Below are 20,540 nucleotides of genomic sequence, written 5' to 3' on the forward strand. Positions count from 1 at the left end.
GCTGTTAAAATTATACTTAATATCGTTGTTGTTTCTAATTACCGCTTTTGTGTCTTTATCTTTTAAAATTACAACTGGTTTAGCATGTATTTGTTTTGTGAGAGCTGTGAGATACTTACCAGGTTTATTTGCCATTAAGTAGTATGCTTTATTTGAGTTTATCTTGTAGTTGTCAGCTTTCTTCAGAAGTAAAATATCGTATTCCTGAAATGTTGTTTTCTTCTTTACCTTGTAAAGATTTTTATGGGCTTTTTCTATGATAGTGATGTATTTTGATGTAATTTTTATTTCAATATCAGATTTAACTTTAGCTGAGTAGGGGATTATCATTCCCCTAATGTACGCCTCAAAGGCATTTGACTAAATTTTACTTTTTTATTACTACGTCTCTCAATCAATATTGAATTTATAATTTGAGTCACCTGCTAAATAATGGTTCCTGTCTGTATTTGATCTAATATAGCATGAATTTTATCTAAAAACACCAGGTCTGCTTTTTAGTTCCGATTTTAGTTCCGATTCTTCTCCAAATTTACCTAAAAAATGTACCTAAAAGAAACTGTGGATACGATATATACATTTGAAGAAAATACTTCAGTTGAAGAAAGACTGCCACTTAAGTACTATGGTTGGTTTGTATTACCTTAGAAATTTAAGAAAAATATAGTGGCTGGATGGGGTCTATTTCGGGTGACGCACACCTCAAAGAAGTGTGTGATGCCCTCCCAGCAAACAATCCCAATCCCCCGGATAGAGCCCCTCTCCATTCTCACCAATAACCACCATTAAATCTTAATTGTAATGAAAACAAGGAATAATAAAGGTTTGATATCGTTTCCTAATCCCTCCAGAACTCGTGGTCATTTTACCAGGGCATTGTAGAATGTTGACTTTGATCTGAGAGTTCCACAGATTAAATATTACCATGCGAGGAGGATATGTAGAGTTCTTCTGCTTCACGCCAACCCAATGGCATCGCTCCACATCGTCTGGTGATACATCCACTTCAAGCTCCTCCAATATCAGTTTGATCACGTAGCTGGAAAGGTCCCCTTTTTCCTCGTCTTCTGGTAGGGACAATATTCTTATATTATTTTGTCTCAATCTGTTTTGTAGCTGATCCAGCTAATCTTCTAAAGTTTGCACCTTTGTTTCCAGAAGGCCAATTTTATTGTCTTGATCATCCACGTGCCCACCATGTATATACATATCTGACAGGCTCTACTTTCCGTTTGAGCAAATACACTTTTTTAACTACAGATTGTAACAGTTTGTTTGTTTTGGTGAGTATTAAGAGCATTGAAAACATGTTTTCCTGGATATCCTTCAGCTGTTCGCTGCTCTCATTTGCATCTCCAAGTTGTTCTTTGTCTTTTCCTCCAAGAGAAGCCATGGCTTGTTGTGGTCGAGTCTCAGTGTATCTTTACACACAGATCGTTGTTGTGTATAATGCACTGCTCACTCTCTCCCAGTTACTTGGGGATATATTGATCTATCGATTTTAAGGGCCTGATTTAAACTATGTTGTCTGGCTTCTACATATAATCACAGTTTTGACGGTACAAAACTGAGCTACTATCTCCCAATGTGTCCCATCGATACGTGCATGCGCTATCCCAAAGACATGTTCCCATTTTAACCCCAGAAATGGATGATAAAGTTTTAAACTTGATCAAAGTGTAGCAGAAGAGAACGAAGCACAATACTCACCAGCTAGTCATCACTGGCACATGGTCCTGCGGCTACAGGGATGGGCTGAGAGGGCTGTTCTATCCTTTAGAAACCTTTTTCATGGAGAGAGAGAGAGAGAGAGAGAGAGAGAGAGAGAGAGAGAGAGAGAGAGAGAGGAGAGACAGAGAAGGGGGAGGGGTGAGTCTTTCAATTCACACCAGTCGTTCGTCTTCTTCCCATAAGTAGTGTGGAGTGCCACAAAGAGCCACACACACTCTCGTACACACACCGACAACTTTTACAATGGAGGTGAGAGGGCGGACCTGGAATGGCATTTCAACTGGAGTTTCTTAGGTTTCATGGGGTGGGGTGGGTGAAGGGAGAAAGGGACAGAGAAAAGATGGCTCCCCAACCCCAACTAAATCTCAAACAAGTTCATTGCAGTTAAACATTTTCAAGTAAACCAAATACTGTAGGCTGACATTTAAAGGCTAATTTACTGTAGTTTAATTTATAGACTTCATTAACATAAATTAGCCAAAGATACAGTATATACCTTCCAGCTGAATGAATCAAACTTGCAGGCTAATATACTGTACAGTTACCATTTGTCCTTTAGGCTTCTGATCTTAAGTTAACACCACAGAGCAAATTGGAACAAAATAGCCTTCCAAAGTTTCTACGGAAACCTCTGTGTGAGGCTCAGAAATCTTGTCCCTCCCGCTTGGTCAATTAACAGCATATTTTTTTCTCACTTGAAAAGAAAAGAAAGCGAGAGAAAACATTGCCTGTACAACCCTGGCAGTTGGCTAAAGCTCTGCTTTGCTGTGTAGAACCTAGACTCTAGACGTGTATCCTCTTCCTCTGCTATGTTGTATGCCGCTAAGCAAGCACTTACACTTTGAGAAAGTGCCTGTAGCTTGAGTTTAGAGCCATGACGATCAAAGATAAACTGTAGATTGGTGCCTCCTTCTCTGCTAGTTCTGAGGAATTAGTTGTAATACCGCTATTAGGGAGCAAATACAAAAACAGGTGGACCAATTCAAATAGGGATGTCTGGAGGACTTGCTATGGAGATCCTGAATTTGGTTGTAGGCAGCACCACTACAGACAGACAGTGGTGGGAATGTTATGGCTGCACAAAGCAAGCAGCCACATTCTCCTGTGTCAACATGGGCTACTGCTCTCTTTCTTCCACCAAATCAAGAGGGCAGAGAATCCTCATCAATACAAAGGCTAACTGGGGTTTTAACTTCAGTTGTGTCGAACCTGTTCTACTCAGCCACTGTCACACGCACACACAGACACACATAGAGACAGACTGAGACAAACACTTATTCAAACACAACATGTCTGTAAACAAATACATATTTTACTAGAATGACTAAAATGCCCAAACACTAACTTGTAGGAAAACTGGAGAAAAGTCTGCTGATTCACCTCATTCTTTACTTATTTTATGATATTTTATCAACAATACAAAACATACACATACAAACGACTACATCATACAAACATCACATCTGTCCAGACCCACTAACCCCCACCCCTATCTCCAGCCCCCACATCACTTTCTGCCACATGGTCTCAAACTGCACCATTCTGTTTCTCTGTGTCACCCACGCTCTCTCCACTTCTTGATCATAAAGTATTAGACCATTACATTGCGTGAACGACGGGGGATTAACATTTTTTTTATTTTTTTAGCTAATTGCTGAGAAGAGTATCATCCTGTTCCCATCTCTGGTTCACAGTGGGACAGGAGGGGACATGTTCTCCACCACCAAACACACACACAGAGAGAGACATGACTACCTTCACTGAATTAAGATTATACACACATGTAGATTTTTTGCATTGTAATTGTTTGAATTCTGCTTACATCACGCTGTACCACAATAAATATAAAGTGCAAATGCAGAGACTCCAAGACCATTGAGTGCTTTCGAAGTGACAGGTTGGTGCGAGTCCACCGCTGGTGTGACTGTCCCCTGTAGGACCTGGTGTGACTGTCCCCTGTGGGACCTGGTGTGACTGTCCCCTGTAGGACCTGGTGTGACTGTCCCCTGTAGGACCTGGTGTGACTGTCCCCTGTGGGACCTGGTGTGACTGTCCCCTGTGGGACCTGGTGTGACTGTCCCCTGTAGGGCCTGGTGTGACTGTCCCCTGTAGGACCTGGTGTGACTGTCCCCTGTAGGACCTGGTGTGACTGTCCCCTGTGGGACCTGGTGTGACTGTCCCCTGTAGGGCCTGGTGTGACTGTCCCCTGTAGGGCCTGGTATGACTGTCCCCTGTAGGGCCTGGTGTGACTGTCCCCTGTAGGGCCTGGTGTGACTGTCCCCTGTAGGGCCTGGTGTGACTGTCCCCTGTGGGGCCTGGTGTGACTGTCCCCTGTAGGGCCTGGTGTGACTGTCCCCTGTAGGGCCTGGTGTGACTGTCCCCTGTAGGACCTGGTGTGACTGTCCCCTGTAGGACCTGGTGTGACTGTCCCCTGTAGGACCTGGTGTGACTGTCCCCTGTAGGACCTGGTGTGACTCTCCCCTGTAGGGCCTGGTGTGACTGTCCCCTGTAGGGCCTGGTGTGACTGTCCCCTGTAGGACCTGGTGTGACTGTCCCCTGTAGGGCCTGGTGTGACTGTCCCCTGTAGGACCTGGTGTGACTCTCCCCTGTAGGGCCTGGTGTGACTGTCCCCTGTAGGGCCTGGTGTGACTGTCCCCTGTAGGACCTGGTGTGACTGTCCCCTGTAGGGAGCCTGGTGTGACTGTCCCCTGTAGGACCTGGTGTGACTGTCCCCTGTAGGGAGCCTGGTGTGACTGTCCCCTGTGGGGCCTGGTGTGACTGTCCCCTGTAGGGAGCCTGGTGTGACTGTCCCCTGTAGGACCTGGTGTGACTGTCCCCTGTAGGGAGCCTGGTGTGACTGTCCCCTGTGGGGCCTGGTGTGACTGTCCCCTGTAGGGAGCCTGGTGTGACTGTCCCCTGTAGGACCTGGTGTGACTGTCCCCTGTAGGGAGCCTGGTGTGACTGTCCCCTGTAGGGCCTGGTGTGACTGTCCCCTGTAGGGCCTGGTGTGACTGTCCCCTGTAGGACCTGGTGTGACTGTCCCCTGTAGGGAGCCTGGTGTGACTGTCCCCTGTAGGACCTGGTGTGACTGTCCCCTGTAGGGAGCCTGGTGTGACTGTCCCCTGTGGGGCCTGGTGTGACTGTCCCCTGTAGGGAGCCTGGTGTGACTGTCCCCTGTAGGACCTGGTGTGACTGTCCCCTGTAGGGAGCCTGGTGTGACTGTCCCCTGTGGGGCCTGGTGTGACTGTCCCCTGTAGGGAGCCTGGTGTGACTGTCCCCTGTAGGACCTGGTGTGACTGTCCCCTGTAGGGAGCCTGGTGTGACTGTCCCCTGTAGGACCTGGTGTGACTGTCCCCTGTAGGGAGCCTGGTGTGACTGTCCCCTGTGGGGCCTGGTGTGACTGTCCCCTGTGGGGCCTGGTGTGACTGTCCCCTGTAGGGCCTGGTGGGACTGTCCCCTGTAGGGAGCCTGGTGTGACTGTCCCCTGTAGGACCTGGTGTGACTGTCCCCTGTAGGGAGCCTGGTGTGACTGTCCCCTGTGGGGCCTGGTGTGACTGTCCCCTGTAGGGCCTGGTGTGACTGTCCCCTGTGGGGCCTGGTGTGACTGTCCCCTGTAGGACCTGGTGTGACTGTCCCCTGTAGGGAGCCTGGTGTGACTGTCCCCTGTGGGGCCTGGTGTGACTGTCCCCTGTAGGGCCTGGTGTGACTGTCCCCTGTGGGGCCTGGTGTGACTGTCCCCTGTAGGACCTGGTGTGACTGTCCCCTGTAGGACCTGGTGTGACTGTCCCCTGTAGGGAGCCTGGTGTGACTGTCCCCTGTGGGGCCTGGTGTGACTGTCCCCTGTAGGGCCTGGTGTGACTGTCCCCTGTAGGGCCTGGTGTGACTGTCCCCTGTGGGGCCTGGTGTGACTGTCCCCTGTAGGACCTGGTGTGACTGTCCCCTGTAGGGAGCCTGGTGTGACTGTCCCCTGTGGGGCCTGGTGTGACTGTCCCCTGTCGGGAGCCTGGTGTGACTGTCCCCTGTAGGACCTGGTGTGACTGTCCCCTGTAGGGAGCCTGGTGTGACTGTCCCCTGTGGGGCCTGGTGTGACTGTCCCCTGTAGGGCCTGGTGTGACTGTCCCCTGTAGGGCCTGGTGTGACTGTCCCCTGTGGGGCCTGGTGTGACTGTCCCCTGTAGGGCCTGGTGTGACTGTCCCCTGTAGGACCTGGTGTGACTGTCCCCTGTAGGGCCTGGTGTGACTGTCCCCTGTAGGGCCTGGTGTGACTGTCCCCTGTAGGGCCTGGTGTGACTGTCCCCTGTGGGGCCTGGTGTGACTGTCCCCTGTGGGGCCAGGTGTGACTGTCCCCTGTAGGGCCTGGTGTGACTGTCCCCTGTAGGACCTGGTGTGACTGTCCCCTGTAGGGCCTGGTGTGACTGTCCCCTGTAGGACCTGCTGTGACTGTCCCCTGTAGGGAGCCTGGTGTGACTGTCCCCTGTAGGGCCTGGTGTGACTGTCCCCTGTAGGGCCTGGTGTGACTGTCCTCTGTAGGGACCCTGGTGTGACTGTTCCCTGTAAGGAGCCTGGTGTGACTGTCCCCTGTAAGGAGTCGGGTGGTCCCCTGTAGAGAGCCTGGTGGTCCCCTGTAGGGAGCCTGGTGGTCCCCTGTAAGGAGCCTGGTGGTCCCCTGTAAGGAGCCTGGTGGTCCCCTGTAGAGAGCCTGGTGGTTCCCTGTAGGGAGCCTGGTGGTCCCCTGTAAGGAGCCTGGTGGTCCCCTGTAGGGAGCCTGGTGGTCCCCTGTAAGGAGCCTGGTGGTCCCCTGTAGGGAGCCTGGTGATCCACTGTAGGGAGCCTGGTGGTCCCCTGTAAGGAGCCTGGTGGTCCCCTGTAGAGAGCCTGGTGGTCCCCTGTCGGGAGCCTGGTGTGACTGTCCCCTGTAAGGAGCCTGGTGTGACTGTCCCCTGTAGGGGGCCTGGTGTGACTGTCCCCTGTAGGGAGCCTGGTGTGACTGTCCCCTGTAAGGAGCCTGGTGGTCCCCTGTAGAGAGCCTGGTGGTCCCCTGTAAGGAGCCTGGTGTGACTGTCCCCTGTAGGGAGCCTGGTCTGACTGTCCCCTGTAGGGAGCCTGGTGGTTCCCTGTAGGGAGCCTGGTGTGACTGTCCCCTGTAGGGAGCCTGGTGGTCCCCTGTAGGGCGCCTGGTGTGACTGTCCCCTGTAGGGAGCCTGGTGTGACTGTCCCCTGTAGGGAGCCTGGTGTGACTGTCCCCTGTAGGGAGCCTGGTGTGACTGTCCCCTGTATGGAGCCTGGTGTGACTGTCCCCTGTAGGGAGCCTGGTGTGACTGTCCCCTGTAGGGAGCCTGGTGTGACTGTCCCCTGTAGGGAGCCTGGTGTGACTGTCCCCTGTAGGGAGCCTGGTGTGACTGTTCCCTGTAAGGAGCCTGGTGTGACTGTCCCATGTAGGGAGCCTGGTGTGACTGTCCCCTGTAAGGAGCCTGGTGGTCCCCTGTAGAGAGCCTGGTGGTCCCCTGTAGGGAGCCTGGTGTGACTGTCCCCTGTAGGGAGCCTGGTGTGACTGTCCCCTGTAGGGAGCCTGGTGTGACTGTCCCCTGTAGGGAGCCTGGTCTGACTGTCCCCTGTAGGGAGCCTGGTGGTTCCCTGTAGGGAGCCTGGTGTGACTGTCCCCTGTAGGGAGCCTGGTGGTCCCCTGTAGGGTGCCTGGTGTGACTGTCCCCTGTAGGGAGCCTGGTCTGACTGTCCCCTGTAGGGAGCCTGGTGGTTCCCTGTAGGGCGCCTGGTGTGACTGTCCCCTGTAGGGGGCCTGGTGTGACTGTCCCATGTAGGGAGCCTGGTGTGACTGTCCCCTGTAAGGAGCCTGGTGGTCCCCTGTAGAGAGCCTGGTGGTCCCCTGTAGGGAGCCTGGTGTGACTGTCCCCTGTAGGGAGCCTGGTGTGACTGTCCCCTGTAGGGAGCCTGGTGTGATTGTCCCCTGTAGGGAGCCTGGTCTGACTGTCCCCTGTAGGGAGCCTGGTGGTTCCCTGTAGGGAGCCTGGTGTGACTGTCCCCTGTAGGGAGCCTGGTGGTTCCCTGTAAGGAGCCTGGTGTGACTGTCCCCTGTAGGGAGCCTGGTGGTTCCCTGTAAGGAGCCTGGTGTGACTGTCCCCTGTAGGGAGCCTGGTGGTTCCCTGTAAGGAGCCTGGTGTGACTGTCCCCTGTAGGGAGCCTGGTGTGACTGTCCCCTGTAGGGAGCCTGGTGTGACTGTCCCCTGTAGGGAGCCTGGTGGTTCCCTGTAAGGAGCCTGGTGTGACTGTCCCCTGTAGGGAGCCTGGTGTGAATGTCCCCTGTAGGGAGCCTGGTGTGACTGTCCCCTGTATGGAGCCTGGTGTGACTGTCCCCTGTAGGGAGCCTGGTGTGACTGTCCCCTGTAGGGAGCCTGGTGTGACTGTCCCCTGTAGGGAGCCTGGTGTGACTGTTCCCTGTAAGGAGCCTGGTGGTTCCCTGTAGGGAGCCTGGTGTGACTGTCCCCTGTAGGGAGCCTGGTGTGACTGTCCCCTGTAGGGAGCCTGGTGGTTCCCTGTACGGAGCCTGGTGGTTCCCTGTAGGGAGCCTGGTGTGACTGTCTCCTGTAGGGAGCCTGGTGTGACTGTCCCCTGTAGGGAGCCTGGTGGTTCCCTGTAGGGAGCCTGGTGTGACTGTCCCCTGTAGGGAGCCTGGTGGTTCCCTGTAGGGCGCCTGCTGTGACTGTCCCCTGTAGGGAGCCTGGTGTGACTGTCCCCTGTAGGGAGCCTGGTGGTTCCCTGTAGGGAGCCTGGTGTGACTGTCCCCTGTAGGGAGCCTGGTGGTTCCCTGTAGGGCGCCTGGTGTGACTGTCCCCTGTAGGGAGCCTGGTGTGACTGTCCCCTGTAGGGAGCCTGGTGGTTCCCTGTCGGGAGCCTGGTGTGACTGTCCCCTGTAGGGAGCCTGGTGGTTCCCTGTCGGGAGCCTGGTGTGACTGTCCCCTGTAGGGAGCCTGGTGGTTCCCTGTCGGGAGCCTGGTGTGACTGTCCCCTGTAGGGAGCCTGGTGGTTCCCTGTCGGGAGCCTGGTGTGACTGTTCCCTGTAGGGAGCCTGGTGCCACTGGTACCACAGATAACAATGCTAACACACTGTAACATGGTGCAGCAGGGATGCACTAGACTCAATGGGGGTAATATGGCATTAAGGCGATGTGAAAGAAATGCTTCTTTGCTGGTTGGAAGTTAACACAGCTGGACAATGAATAACCATATACGTTGTAGGTTGGGTTTTCCTTTATTAACCTCATCATGGAGGTTCTTTAAAACTGTCTGAGACTCGTAGACAAATGTAACTTGTGGTATTCATGGATAAGAAATCATAATTACTAGTTAATGGATATGAAAGTCTGAGGAAACTACCGGTGGGCCTATATGTTAGTCAAATTAGTTTGACCTGTTCACTTCTCAGTCAGTCCGACTGACTCAGAGCATTATCAATCTTCATGCATTCCATTTAGCTTCCTCAGAGCTCCTCAGGGCATTATCAATCTACATGTATTCCATTTAACTTCCTCAGCACTCCTCAGAGCATTATCAATCTACATGCATTCCATTTAGCTTCCTCAGAGCTCCTCAGAGCATTATCAATCTACATGCATTCCATTTAGCTTCCTCAGCGCTCCTCAGGGCATTATCAATCTACATGCATTCCATTTAGCTTCCTCAGCGCTCCTCAGGGCATTATCAATCTACATGCATTCCATTTAGCTTCCTCAGAGCTCCTCAGGGCATTATCAATCTACATGCATTCCATTTAGCTTCCTCAGAGCTCCTCAGGGAATTATCAATCTACATGCATTTCATTTAGCTTCCTCAGCGCTCCTCAGGGCACCATCCAACAGCACCGGTACACACACAGCCTCCCAAACTGCTAGAGGAGTGAAGGAGTGGCAGTTAGTGAAGGACTTCATTAAGATTAGAGGAGTACAGAGACAGAGCAGAGCTGCAGTTAGACTGCCTGGGCTGTGCCAACTAGGCACAGGGTTTAAGAGTTCTTCCAGAGTCACCCCTGAAGACCTGCCTGGCGGTCAGTTAGAGTGTTCTGGGGAGAAGCGCGGGGGAGAGAGAGGGTGGCTGGAAAAGAGGGAAGGAGGGAGAAAGAGAAAAAGAGAGGGAGATATTTACAGAGAGAGAGAGAGAGAGAGAGAGAGAGAGAGAGAGAGAGAGAGAGAGAGAGAGAGAGAGAGAGAGAGAGAGAGAGAGAGAGAGAGAGAGAGAGAGAAAATTGAATTGTGAGAGAGAGAAAATTGAATTGAGAGAGAGAGAGATTACATTGAATTTTGCAAGAGAGAGCGAGAGGGGGACAATTTAGAGAGAGAGAGATTAAATTGAATTGAAAGAGAGAGAGAGAGAGCGAGAGAGAGAGAGAGAGAGAGAGAGAGAGAGAGAGAGAGAGAGAGAGAGAGAGAGAGTCCAAGCGAAATAAACGCATCCATTGGAAGTATTGTTCCCTGCGCCTGACTCTACACCCACCACTCCTAGAATTCCGTGACATCCGTCACTCAATTCAATGATAACCAGCGCACTTCTTCTGTATATTGTAAAAGCGTTACATGGTCGCTGCCCATATCATTGCATAGTGCAGAATATACCCGAGAGTTCAGGAGCCTTGCATTAACAAAGTTAACAATTTCCCCTACAGGGTCCAAAACGTCTTTCAAGCTGTCAGGCATTCCCTTGGCAGCAAAAGACTCTCGGTGGATGCTGCAGTGTACCCAAGTGGCGTCAGTAGCAACTGCTTGCATGCGCGTTACCACTCCACTATGTCTCCCTGTCATGTTTTTTTCTGCCATCAGTACAGATACCAACATGTGCCGCAGCTACGTTTGGCTAAATACGGACCGTTAGTGGAATTCCTGCGAGAGAGTAACGGTTAATGTGATTGGATGTGAATTATTTGACTAGGCTACCTGTATTTGACATTGTGTTGTTATTTCACTGAACACTAGTTGGTTTAATTTTATTTTTGGCAGGTCTGGTCTGGCTAGGTCTTGTCCAGGAGGCTGGGTCTGGTCTGGTCCAGGAGGCTAGGTCTGGTCTGGTCCAGGAGGCTAGGTCTGGTCTGGTCTGGTCCAGGAGGCTAGGTCTGGTCTGGTCCAGGTGGCTAGGACTGGTCTGGTCCAGGTGGCTAGGTCTGGTCTGGTCTGGTCTGGTCCAGGAGGCTAGGTCTGGTCTCGTCCAGGAGGCTGGGTCTGATCTGGTCCAGGTCTGGGTCTGGTCCATGCGCATAGGACTGGTCTGGTCTGGTCCAGGAGGCTAGGTCTGGTCTGGTCCAAGAGGCTGGGTCTGGTCTGGTCCAGGTCTGGGTCTGGTCCAGGAGGCTGGGTCTGATCTGGTCCATGTCTGGGTCTGGTCCATGCGGATAGGACTGGTCTGGTCTGGTCCAGGAGGCTAGGTCTGATCTGGTCCAGGAGGCTGGGTCTGGTCCAGGAGGATAGGTCTGGTCTGGTCTGGTCCAGGAGGCTAGGTCTGGTCTGGTCTGGTACAGGGGGCTATGTCTGGTCTGGTCCAGGAGGCTACAGTAGGTCTGGTCTGGGAACTCAGGATGAAGTGATGAGCTGAGTTGAGATGACCACAGCAGCGGAGGGCCAGGGGCCACACTCAATAAATCAATGAAAACATGGAGAGCCAGTGCTTTAAAAGGTCAGCCTGACAGAGCTAGACAGTGTCTGCGTCCCAAATGACACCCTATTCCCTATATAATGCATTTGAATTGGGACAAAGCCAGCGTCTTAGCTAGCCTCGTACGAACCAGCTTTCACATCCTGAAACCATAGTATCACCTTGACGAGGGAAATTATACATTACCGGGTTCTGCTATTCTCCCTCCCAGTGGTCTGTCCCTGTAAAACGAAGTCCTATATCTCAGATAGTTGCCTGTGTTGGCAGAGGAACATTGTTTCCAGAAGAGTGTCTCAGGCCTTTCATCAAAGCTCTTGACAGCAGGTTAACAACCCTACTGAAACCAACGATCACACCATGACAGGACTACGGAGCAAAGCTCTCTCTCTCTATATCCCTGTCTCTCTTTATCTCTCTTTATCTCTCTTTATCTCTCTTTATCTCTCTCTCTCTCTCTCTCTCTCTCTCTCTCTCTCTCTCTCTCTCTCTCTCTCTCTCTCTCTCTCTCTCTCTCAATCTCTGTCTCTCTTTACTCAATCTCTCCTTTTTTCTCTTTCTCGCTCTCTCTCTCTTTCTGTCTCTCTCTCCTTTTCTCTCTCTGTCTCTTGAGCTCACCGGCAGTAAAATACAGCAGCTCATTATAAACTGCACAGGCACTTGTGTAACCGCACACTAGTGAAGGAGTGAGTGAGAGAGCGTGGACAACAAGTCCGAGCTTGTGGATACAGAGGGAGGCGTGTTCAGACTGGCTAACTAAATCCTCCCCCTTGCAGTGTGTTTCTGTCTCTTCACCTCCACTCAACTGTGTGTTTCTGTCTCTCCACCTCCACTCAACTTTGTGTTTCTGTCTCTCCACCTCCACTCAACTGTGTGTTTCTGTCTCTCCACCTCCACTCAACTGTGTGTTTCTGTCTCTCCACCTCCACTCAACTGTGTGTTTCTGTCTCTCCACCTCCACTCAACTGTGTGTTTCTGTCTCTCCACCTCCACTCAACTGTGTGTTTCTGTCTCTTCACCTCCACTCAACTGTGTGTTTCTGTCTCTCCACCTCCACTCAACTGTGTGTTTCTGTCTCTCCACCTCCACTCAACTGTGTGTTTCTGTCTCTCCACCTCCACTCAACTGTGTGTTTCTGTCTCTTCACCTCCACTCAACTGTGTGTTTCTGTCTCTCCACCTCCACTCAACTGTGTGTTTCTGTCTCTCCACCTCCACTCAACTGTGTGTTTCTGTCTCTTCACCTCCACTCAACTGTGTGTTTCTGTCTCTCCACCTCCACTCAACTGTGTGTTTCTGTCTCTCCACCTCCACTCAACTGTGTGTTTCTGTCTCTCCACCTCCACTCAACTGTGTGTTTCTGTCTCTTCACCTCCACTCAACTGTGTGTTTCTGTCTCTCCACCTCCACTCAACTGTGTGTTTCTGTCTCTCCACCTCCACTCAACTGTGTGTTTCTGTCTCTCCACCTCCACTCAACTGTGTGTTTCTGTCTCTTCACCTCCACTCAACTGTGTGTTTCTGGGCTGCTGAAGACTGGAGACTGCAAGGGCACACACACACACAGCTCGAACACCAGCCTGCCAATCCCGAATTATCTCCAGATAATTTTTTTAAATGAATTCCAATGTCTCCTATCTGCATCATCACAGCCACTTAAATTAGGTTTAAAACAGGTTTAAAAACTAAATACAAAACAAAACAAAGAAGTTTCCTGTGAAAGGCCAATCTCTGCTTGAGGTAATGAAGGGAAGCGTACATCAGACAGCATCTCTCTCTGCTTCCCAGAGGCTGAGCGATGTTTTACACGTCTCCACGGTGATCTCACAGTGCTATCACACTGTTCCCAGCATGATGGTGTGCTGTGAGGGGGGATTTACCCAAGCACCGTTTGTGTGTGTGAACCCACCTCCTCCATCACCCACCCACCCACCCACCCACACACACACACACACACACACACACACACACACACACACACACACACACACACACACACACACACACACACACACACACACACACACACACACACACACACACACACACAGTCCTAAGGCTGCTGATTTCAGGACTGTGCTAGCGGAGTAAACATTACAACACTAGCACTGTGGATGGAGAGGAGAGGGGGTCTGGTAAGCATCTAGCCTGCAGTACTGTAGCCTGGCTGGTTTGATTACAGTTTGTAGTGGGCTCAGAGGGGAGGTGGACTGTAGCCTGGCTGGTTTGATTACAGTTTGTAGTGGGCTCAGAGGGGAGGTGGACTGTAGCCTGGCTGGTTTGATTACAGTTTGTAGTGGGCTCAGAGGGGAGGTGGACTGTAGCCTGGCTGGTTTGATTACAGTTTGTAGTGGGCTCAGAGGGGAGGTGGACTGTAGCCTGGCTGGTTTGATTACAGTTTGTAGTGGGCTCAGAGGGAGGTGGACTATAGCCTGGCTGGTTTGATTACAGTTTGTAGTGGGCTCAGAGGGGAGGTGGACTGTAGCCTGGCTGGTTTGATTACAGTTTGTAGTGGGCTCAGAGGGGAGGTGGACTGTAGCCTGGCTGGTTTGATTACAGTTTGTAGTGGGCTCAGAGGGGAGGTGGACTGTAGCCTGGCTGGTTTGATTACAGTTTGTAGTGGGCTCAGAGGGGAGGTGGACTGTAGCCTGGCTGGTTTGATTACAGTTTGTAGTGGGCTCAGAGGGGAGGTGGACTGTAGCCTGGCTGGTTTGATTACAGTTTGTAGTGGGCTCAGAGGGGAGGTGGACTGTAGCCTGGCTGGTTTGACTACAGTTTGTAGTGGGCTCAGAGGGGAGGTGGACTGTAGCCTGGCTGGTTTGACTACAGTTTGTAGTGGGCTCAGAGGGGAGGTGGACTGTAGCCTGGCTGGTTTGACTACAGTTTGTAGTGGGCTCAGAGGGGAGGTGGACTATAGCCATCACTGTGTGATTATTATATGCTGACTGCAGTGACTGGTTACTCAGGTAACAAACACTATTATCAAGCAGGCTGATCCATGATGTTGTTTCAACAAAAGCCCAGTGAAAAGTTTACGCAGTAACTTAGAGTCAAGGTATCCTTGACACAGATCAAATCACCTGTGTTAGGTACTGTATTATTATTACATTACATTGTTATTACATCTCCATTATGATTTCTTCCACCCGTCTCACTCCCTTTCTCCCCTTTGATAAAAAAACTGAAATCTCCTAACAACAAGGGCTCCAAATACCAAATGTTAACATTTCTCTATCCATTCCTCCAGGTTTCCCACAGACCTGGATCAGGCCCACAGACCAGGATCAGGCCCACAGACCTGGATCAGGCCCACAGCTCTGGATGACACAGAAACTTGTCTGATATGCTGCGGCCCAGGCATATCATCAGAATGTTCCATGTTTTCCAATCGTCCCCCATGGAGCTCCTCCAGGCTTCAGGATTTGGGGCATGCAGTCAGCAGTCAAGGCCCAGAACAAAAAGCCTGCCTGGGGGATGAGGAGGCAGGGTGTGGTGCGGAGAGGGAACACTGCAATAGCTGGGCCAGCAGAGACCACCTGGAGGGGGGTACCAGGCACCGCTCCGCTCAGCCCTGTTCTGTTCTACCTGCCTTCCTTCCACCGCTGGCCTGGAACTAGCCGCAGTTGGAATGGAGAGGGAGCATCAGTAATTACGACCCACAACTGAGGTTGTAACAAGACCCAGCACCTGGGAAAGAGAGTGGGTGGAGAGGAGAGGAGGACGCAGTGTGGCTAACAGTACCTTACTACAGGGGGAATCAGTATACATCTCATAGAGAAAGCCTAGTGTGCGGTCAGAGAACTTGTAATGAATATGCAGAGCAGACCTAAGACAAAGCTTCCATCGCTTGCTGTGCTAAGAGGCTCACTTGTCACTCCATGAGCGACAGTTTACTTTAAGTGAGATCTGCTATACAGGCCAGAGACAAAATGAAGAGTTTATTTCCAAAATTGTATATTTAAGCAATAAGGTACGAGGGGGTGTGGTATATGGCACGACGCATCACAGACACAGCCCTTAGCCGTTGTCACGCCCTGACCTTAGAGAGCCTTTTTATGTCTCTATCTGGTTTAGTCAGGGTGTGATTTGGGGTGGGCATTCTATGTTTTGTTTTCTATGATTTTGTGTTTCTATGTTTTGGCCGGGTATGGTTCTCAATCAGGGACAGCTGTCTATCGTTGTCTCTGATTGGGAACCATACTTAGGTAGCCCTTTTTCCCTACTTTCGTTGTGGGTAGTTAACTTTGTTTGTGGTACTAATGCCCTGTAAGCTTCACGGTTGTTTTTTCGATTGTTGTTTTTTGGGCGAAAATTTGAAATAAAAAGGAAAATGTACGCACACCACGGTGCACCTTGGTCTTCTTCCAGCAACGGCCATGACAGCCGTGGTATATTGGCCATATATCACAAACCCCAGAGGTGCCTTATTTGCTATTAACCTCTTCAACCTATGGGGGCGCTATGTCATTATTGGATAAAAAGACGTGCCCGTTTTAAGCGCAATATTTTGTCATGAAAAGATGCTCGACTATGCATGGAATTGACAGCCTTGGAAAGACAAAACTCTGACGTTTCCAAAACTGCAAAGATATTATCTGTGAGTGCCCCAGAACTAATGCTACAGGCAAAACCAAGATGAAGTTTCATACAGGAAATGCCCCAGATTCTGAAGGCGCTGTGTTCCAATGTCTCCTTATATGGCTGTCAATGCGCCAGGAATGAGCCTGCCCTTTGTGTCGTTTCTCCAAGGTGTCTGCAGCATTGTGACGTGTTTGTAGGCATATCATTGGAAGATTGACCATAAGAGACTACATTTACCTGGTGTCCCGCCCAGTGTCCTGTGTCGAAATTATTGCGTAATCTGTAGGTCCATGCGCGTTCCATTTCTTCAGAAGAGAAAGTCAACTGCCACGAAGGATTTTATCGTCGATAGATATGTGAAAAACACCTTGAGGATTGATTCTAAACATCGGTTTGCCATGTTTCTGTCGATATTATGGAGTTAATTTGGAAAAAATTCGCGTTTTAATGACTTAATTTTCTTTTTTTTTCTTACCCAAACGTGATGAAGAATGATGAAGAAAACGGACCGATTTGTCAACACAAATAATATTTTTTGTAAAAACGGAACATTTGCTATCTCACTGAGAGTCTCCTCATTGAAAACATCTGAAGTTCTTCAAAGGTAAATTATTTTATTTGAATCCTTTCTGTTTTTTGTGAAAATGTTGCATGCTGAAAGCCAGGCATAAATGCTACACTAGCTATCAATACTGTTACACAAATGCTTGTTTAGCTATGGTTCAAAAGCATATTTTGAAAATCTGAGATGACAGTGTTGTTAACAAAAGGCTAAGCTTGAGAGCAAATAGATTAATTTAATTTCATTTGCGATTTTCATGAATAGTTAACGTTGTGTTATGCTAATGAGCTTGCGGATAGATTTACACAATCCTGGATACAGGTTTTTTCGTAGCTAAACGTGACGCAGAAAACGGACCGATTTGTCAACACAAATAATATTTTTTGTAAAAACGGAACATTTGCTATCTAACTGAGAGTCTCCTCATTGAAAACATCTGAAGTTCTTCAAAGGTAAATTATTTTATTTGAATCCTTTTCTGGTTTTTGTGAAAATGTTGCCTGCTGAATGCTAACGCTAAATGCTACGCTAGCAATCAATACTGTTACACAAATGCTTGTTTTGCAATGGTTGAGAAGCATATTTTGAAAATCTGAGATGACAGTGTTGTTAACAAAAGGCTAAGCTTGAGAGCAAATAGATTAATTTCATTTCATTTGCGATTTTCATGAATAGTTAACGTTGCGTTATGGTAATGAGCTTGAGGCTGTAGTCACGATACCGGATCCGGGATGGCTCGACGCAAGAAGTTAAAAACTGTTTACAAACGTAATTAGAACAGCAAAAATAAATGTTTCGTCATACCTGTGGTATATAGTCTGGTATACCACGGTTGTCAGCCAATCAGCATTCAGGGATCAAACCACCCAACTACCGATTTTTCACATGTTTTTTCATCAGAAATTATTGCTGGTTAAGAGCATCTGCTAAATCAGGATTTCGAAATATATGCCTTTTAGATCATAATGAATGTCATTATAATGATGGGGGGGACCTGATCCTAGATCAGCACTCCTAACATCTATTCCAGAAACATCTGCTCCAGGTCAGATGTTTCAGCACGTCAGTTCCTGTTAAACGCGGAATGAGGAAGAGATCGGTTTCATTTTTTTGAAAAGTTTGTTGTTTGAAAGTGCATTGGAAAGTTATTGGTAGCTATCTAGCGTCTTAGTTTGAATCCTGCGACTCAGTTGGCATCAGTTACTGGGACTGCTTGTCTATTTCCAGTGATCCTGCCGACCAAGGACTGGTCTGAGGAGCTATTTGGTTCGCAGCTAGCCTAGCTGTTAGCTAGCTGCATATCAAGCTAGCAAAGTTTTCTTGAACACAGCCCATGATGCGGTTAGCCATTGGGGCTGGGACAGCAGATTGTCCCAGGTTTGTGGCTGTCTAGATCCCTGCTGTTTGTTGTTTTCAATTTTCCCTGTGACCTGCCTTGTCTGGAACAGCGTAACCTACGTTGCTAGCTACATGACAAAGACCAAAGCCGGCGGGGGTACCGTTGAGGACAGTGGTGTCTCTCTATCACACGTGAAGGATCTTTAAAAAAACTAAAAGAGACCTACAAGCAGTTGTTACAACAGGACATCAGTTCTGTGTGTGAATCCATGACAACAATGACAGATGAATCAGACGAGGGACAATCAATGCGGAACAACATGATTGTGGACAGAATTGCAGAATCTCCACATGAGAGTCTAAGGACAAAGTGAGGAAAATGATCTCTGAGAAATTGAAGATGGACCACAGGAAGAGTGAAGTGGAGCGCACCCACAGGACCGGAAAACCCACCAACGGCCCAGGTGATAGGCCCAGAACGATAGTGTTCCTGAGGTTCAAGTACAAGGTAGCTATTCTGGAAAGAGTCAAGAACGTTAGAGGAACGTATATCTTCCTCACTGAGGACTATCTTGAAGCTGTGCGCCAGAAGGGGAAAGAACTGATCCCAGCCATGAAAGCTGACAGAGCGGGTGGGGACATTGCTTAAATCTGCTATGATGGGCTCATTGTCCACTCTCCCTCCCAGAAGTCTGGAAGGGATGAGAGAACCAAGCCTATGGGTTCGTAGCCTCAACCTCGCAGCACACACACAGCGGCCTTTACTTGCTCTAACAGCAGACCTATAAGCTTACTGCTAGCTCTTAGCAAACTGTTGGAGAAAGGTGTATTTGACCAAATACATGCTATTTCTCTGTAAACAAATGAACATTAGCATGCTTATAGAGAAGGGCACTCAACATGTGCTGCACTGACACAAATGACTGATGATTGGTTGAAATAAATTGATAATAAGAAGATTTGATATTATTGACCATAAAAACGTATGTGCTATGGCTTTTCAACCTCTGCCATATTGTGGATTCAGAGCTATCGACTGTATCTAATATAACTCAGAGAGTTTTCTTTAATGGAAGCTTCTCGAATGTCAAACATGTAAAGTGTGGTGTACTGCAGGGTAGCTCTCTAGGCCCTGTACTCTTTTCTAATTTTACCAATGACCTGCCACTGGCATTAAACAAAGCATGTGTGTCCATGTATGCTGATGATTCAACCATATACTCATCAGCAACCACAGCTAATGAAGTCACTGGAACCCTTAACAAAGAGTTGTAGTCTGTTTTGGAATCGGTGGCCAGTAATAAACTGGTCCTGAATATCTCTAAAACTAAGAGCATTGTATTTGGTACAAATCATTCCTTAAGTTCTAGACCTCAGCTGAATCTGGTAATGAATAGTGTGGCTGTTGAACAAGTTGAGGAGACTAAATTACTTGGCATTCCCTTAGATTGTAAACTGTCATGGTCAAAACATTTTGATTCAATGGTTGTAAAGATGAGAACGTGTTCTCAGTCAACTTACCGGGTAAAATAACGGATAAATAAATAAAATAAAAGATGGGGAGAGGTTGAGCCGTAATAAAGAGATGCTCTGTTTCTTTGACACCACACTCCAAAAAGCAAGTTCTGCAGGCTCTAGTTTTGTCTTATCTTGATTCTTGTCCAGTCGTGTGGTCCAGTGCTGCAGGGAAAGACCTAGTTAAGCTGCACTCTGGCCCAGAACAGAGCGGGAGATTTTGTTCTTAATTGTAATCAGAAGGTGGATATAAATAATATGCATGCCATGTCTCTCTTGGCTAAGAGTTGGGGAGAGACTGACTGCATCACTTCTTGTTTTTATAAAAAAACATTAATGTGTTGAAAATCCTAAATTGTTTGCATAGTCAACATACACACAGCTCTGACACACACACTTACCACACCAGACATGCCACCAGGGGTCTTTTCACAGTCCCCCAAATCCAGAACAAATTCAAGAAATCGTACAGTATTATATAGAGCCATTATTGCATGGAACTTCCATCTTATATTGTTCAAATAAACAGCAAACCTGGTTTCAAAAACAGATAAAGCAACACCTCACGGCACAACGCCTCTCCCTTATTTGACCTAGATAGTTTGTGTGTATGTATTGATATGTAGGCTATGTGTGCCTTTAAAAAAAATGTATGTAGTTCTGTCCTTGAGCTGTTCTTGTCAACTGATGTTATGTATTTTGTAATTCTGTATTATGTTTTGTGTGGACCCCAGGAAAAGTAGTTGCTGCTTTTGCAACAGCTAATGGGGATAATAATAAAATATCAAAATACCAAATACCTATGAATATGGTCTTAGGCCTCCCTGGTTCGCAGTAGTAGTCCCTCTGCCACTCAGTCATACCACTCAGTTGTCTTAGAGACTCATTTGATTTCGCAGCTGACAGCCAGAAAAGGAGGGAAAGTGGGGAGAGGTGAAGCAAAGTAATGTCATATAAAAGGCTACAAGGTGATTCATCTTCCTTGTCTGTGTCTGGCCTTCAGGTGGACTGGGCCCAGCCTCAGATGTGAAGGACTGTCTAACGCTGTTGAATAAAAACAAAGGACTTTGGGTAAACTCCACTGGGAGATAGTGAGGGAGGACTTGTGTGCCTCAAACAGCGTAGGCCAGTGAGAGAAAGATAGATTAGTGGATAAGAGAAGGAC

General features: G+C 48.9%; 1 protein-coding gene across 5 annotated transcripts in view; it reads right to left on the reverse strand.

Annotated features, from left to right (window-relative positions):
* The window catches only part of LOC118385854 (semaphorin-5B-like), a 355,620-nt gene that overhangs the window by 290,548 nt on the left and 44,532 nt on the right, over nt 1-20,540 (reverse strand). For all 5 annotated transcript variants that reach the window (XM_052522729.1, XM_052522727.1, XM_052522725.1 and 2 more), the window contains exon 2: nt 1,711-1,784. The gene's annotated coding sequence lies outside the window, so the exon portion shown is untranslated. The remainder of the gene's footprint in view (nt 1-1,710; nt 1,785-20,540) is intronic.

Source organism: Oncorhynchus keta, chromosome 7, assembly GCF_023373465.1.
Source record: "Oncorhynchus keta strain PuntledgeMale-10-30-2019 chromosome 7, Oket_V2, whole genome shotgun sequence".
Lineage (NCBI taxonomy): Eukaryota > Metazoa > Chordata > Actinopteri > Salmoniformes > Salmonidae > Oncorhynchus > Oncorhynchus keta.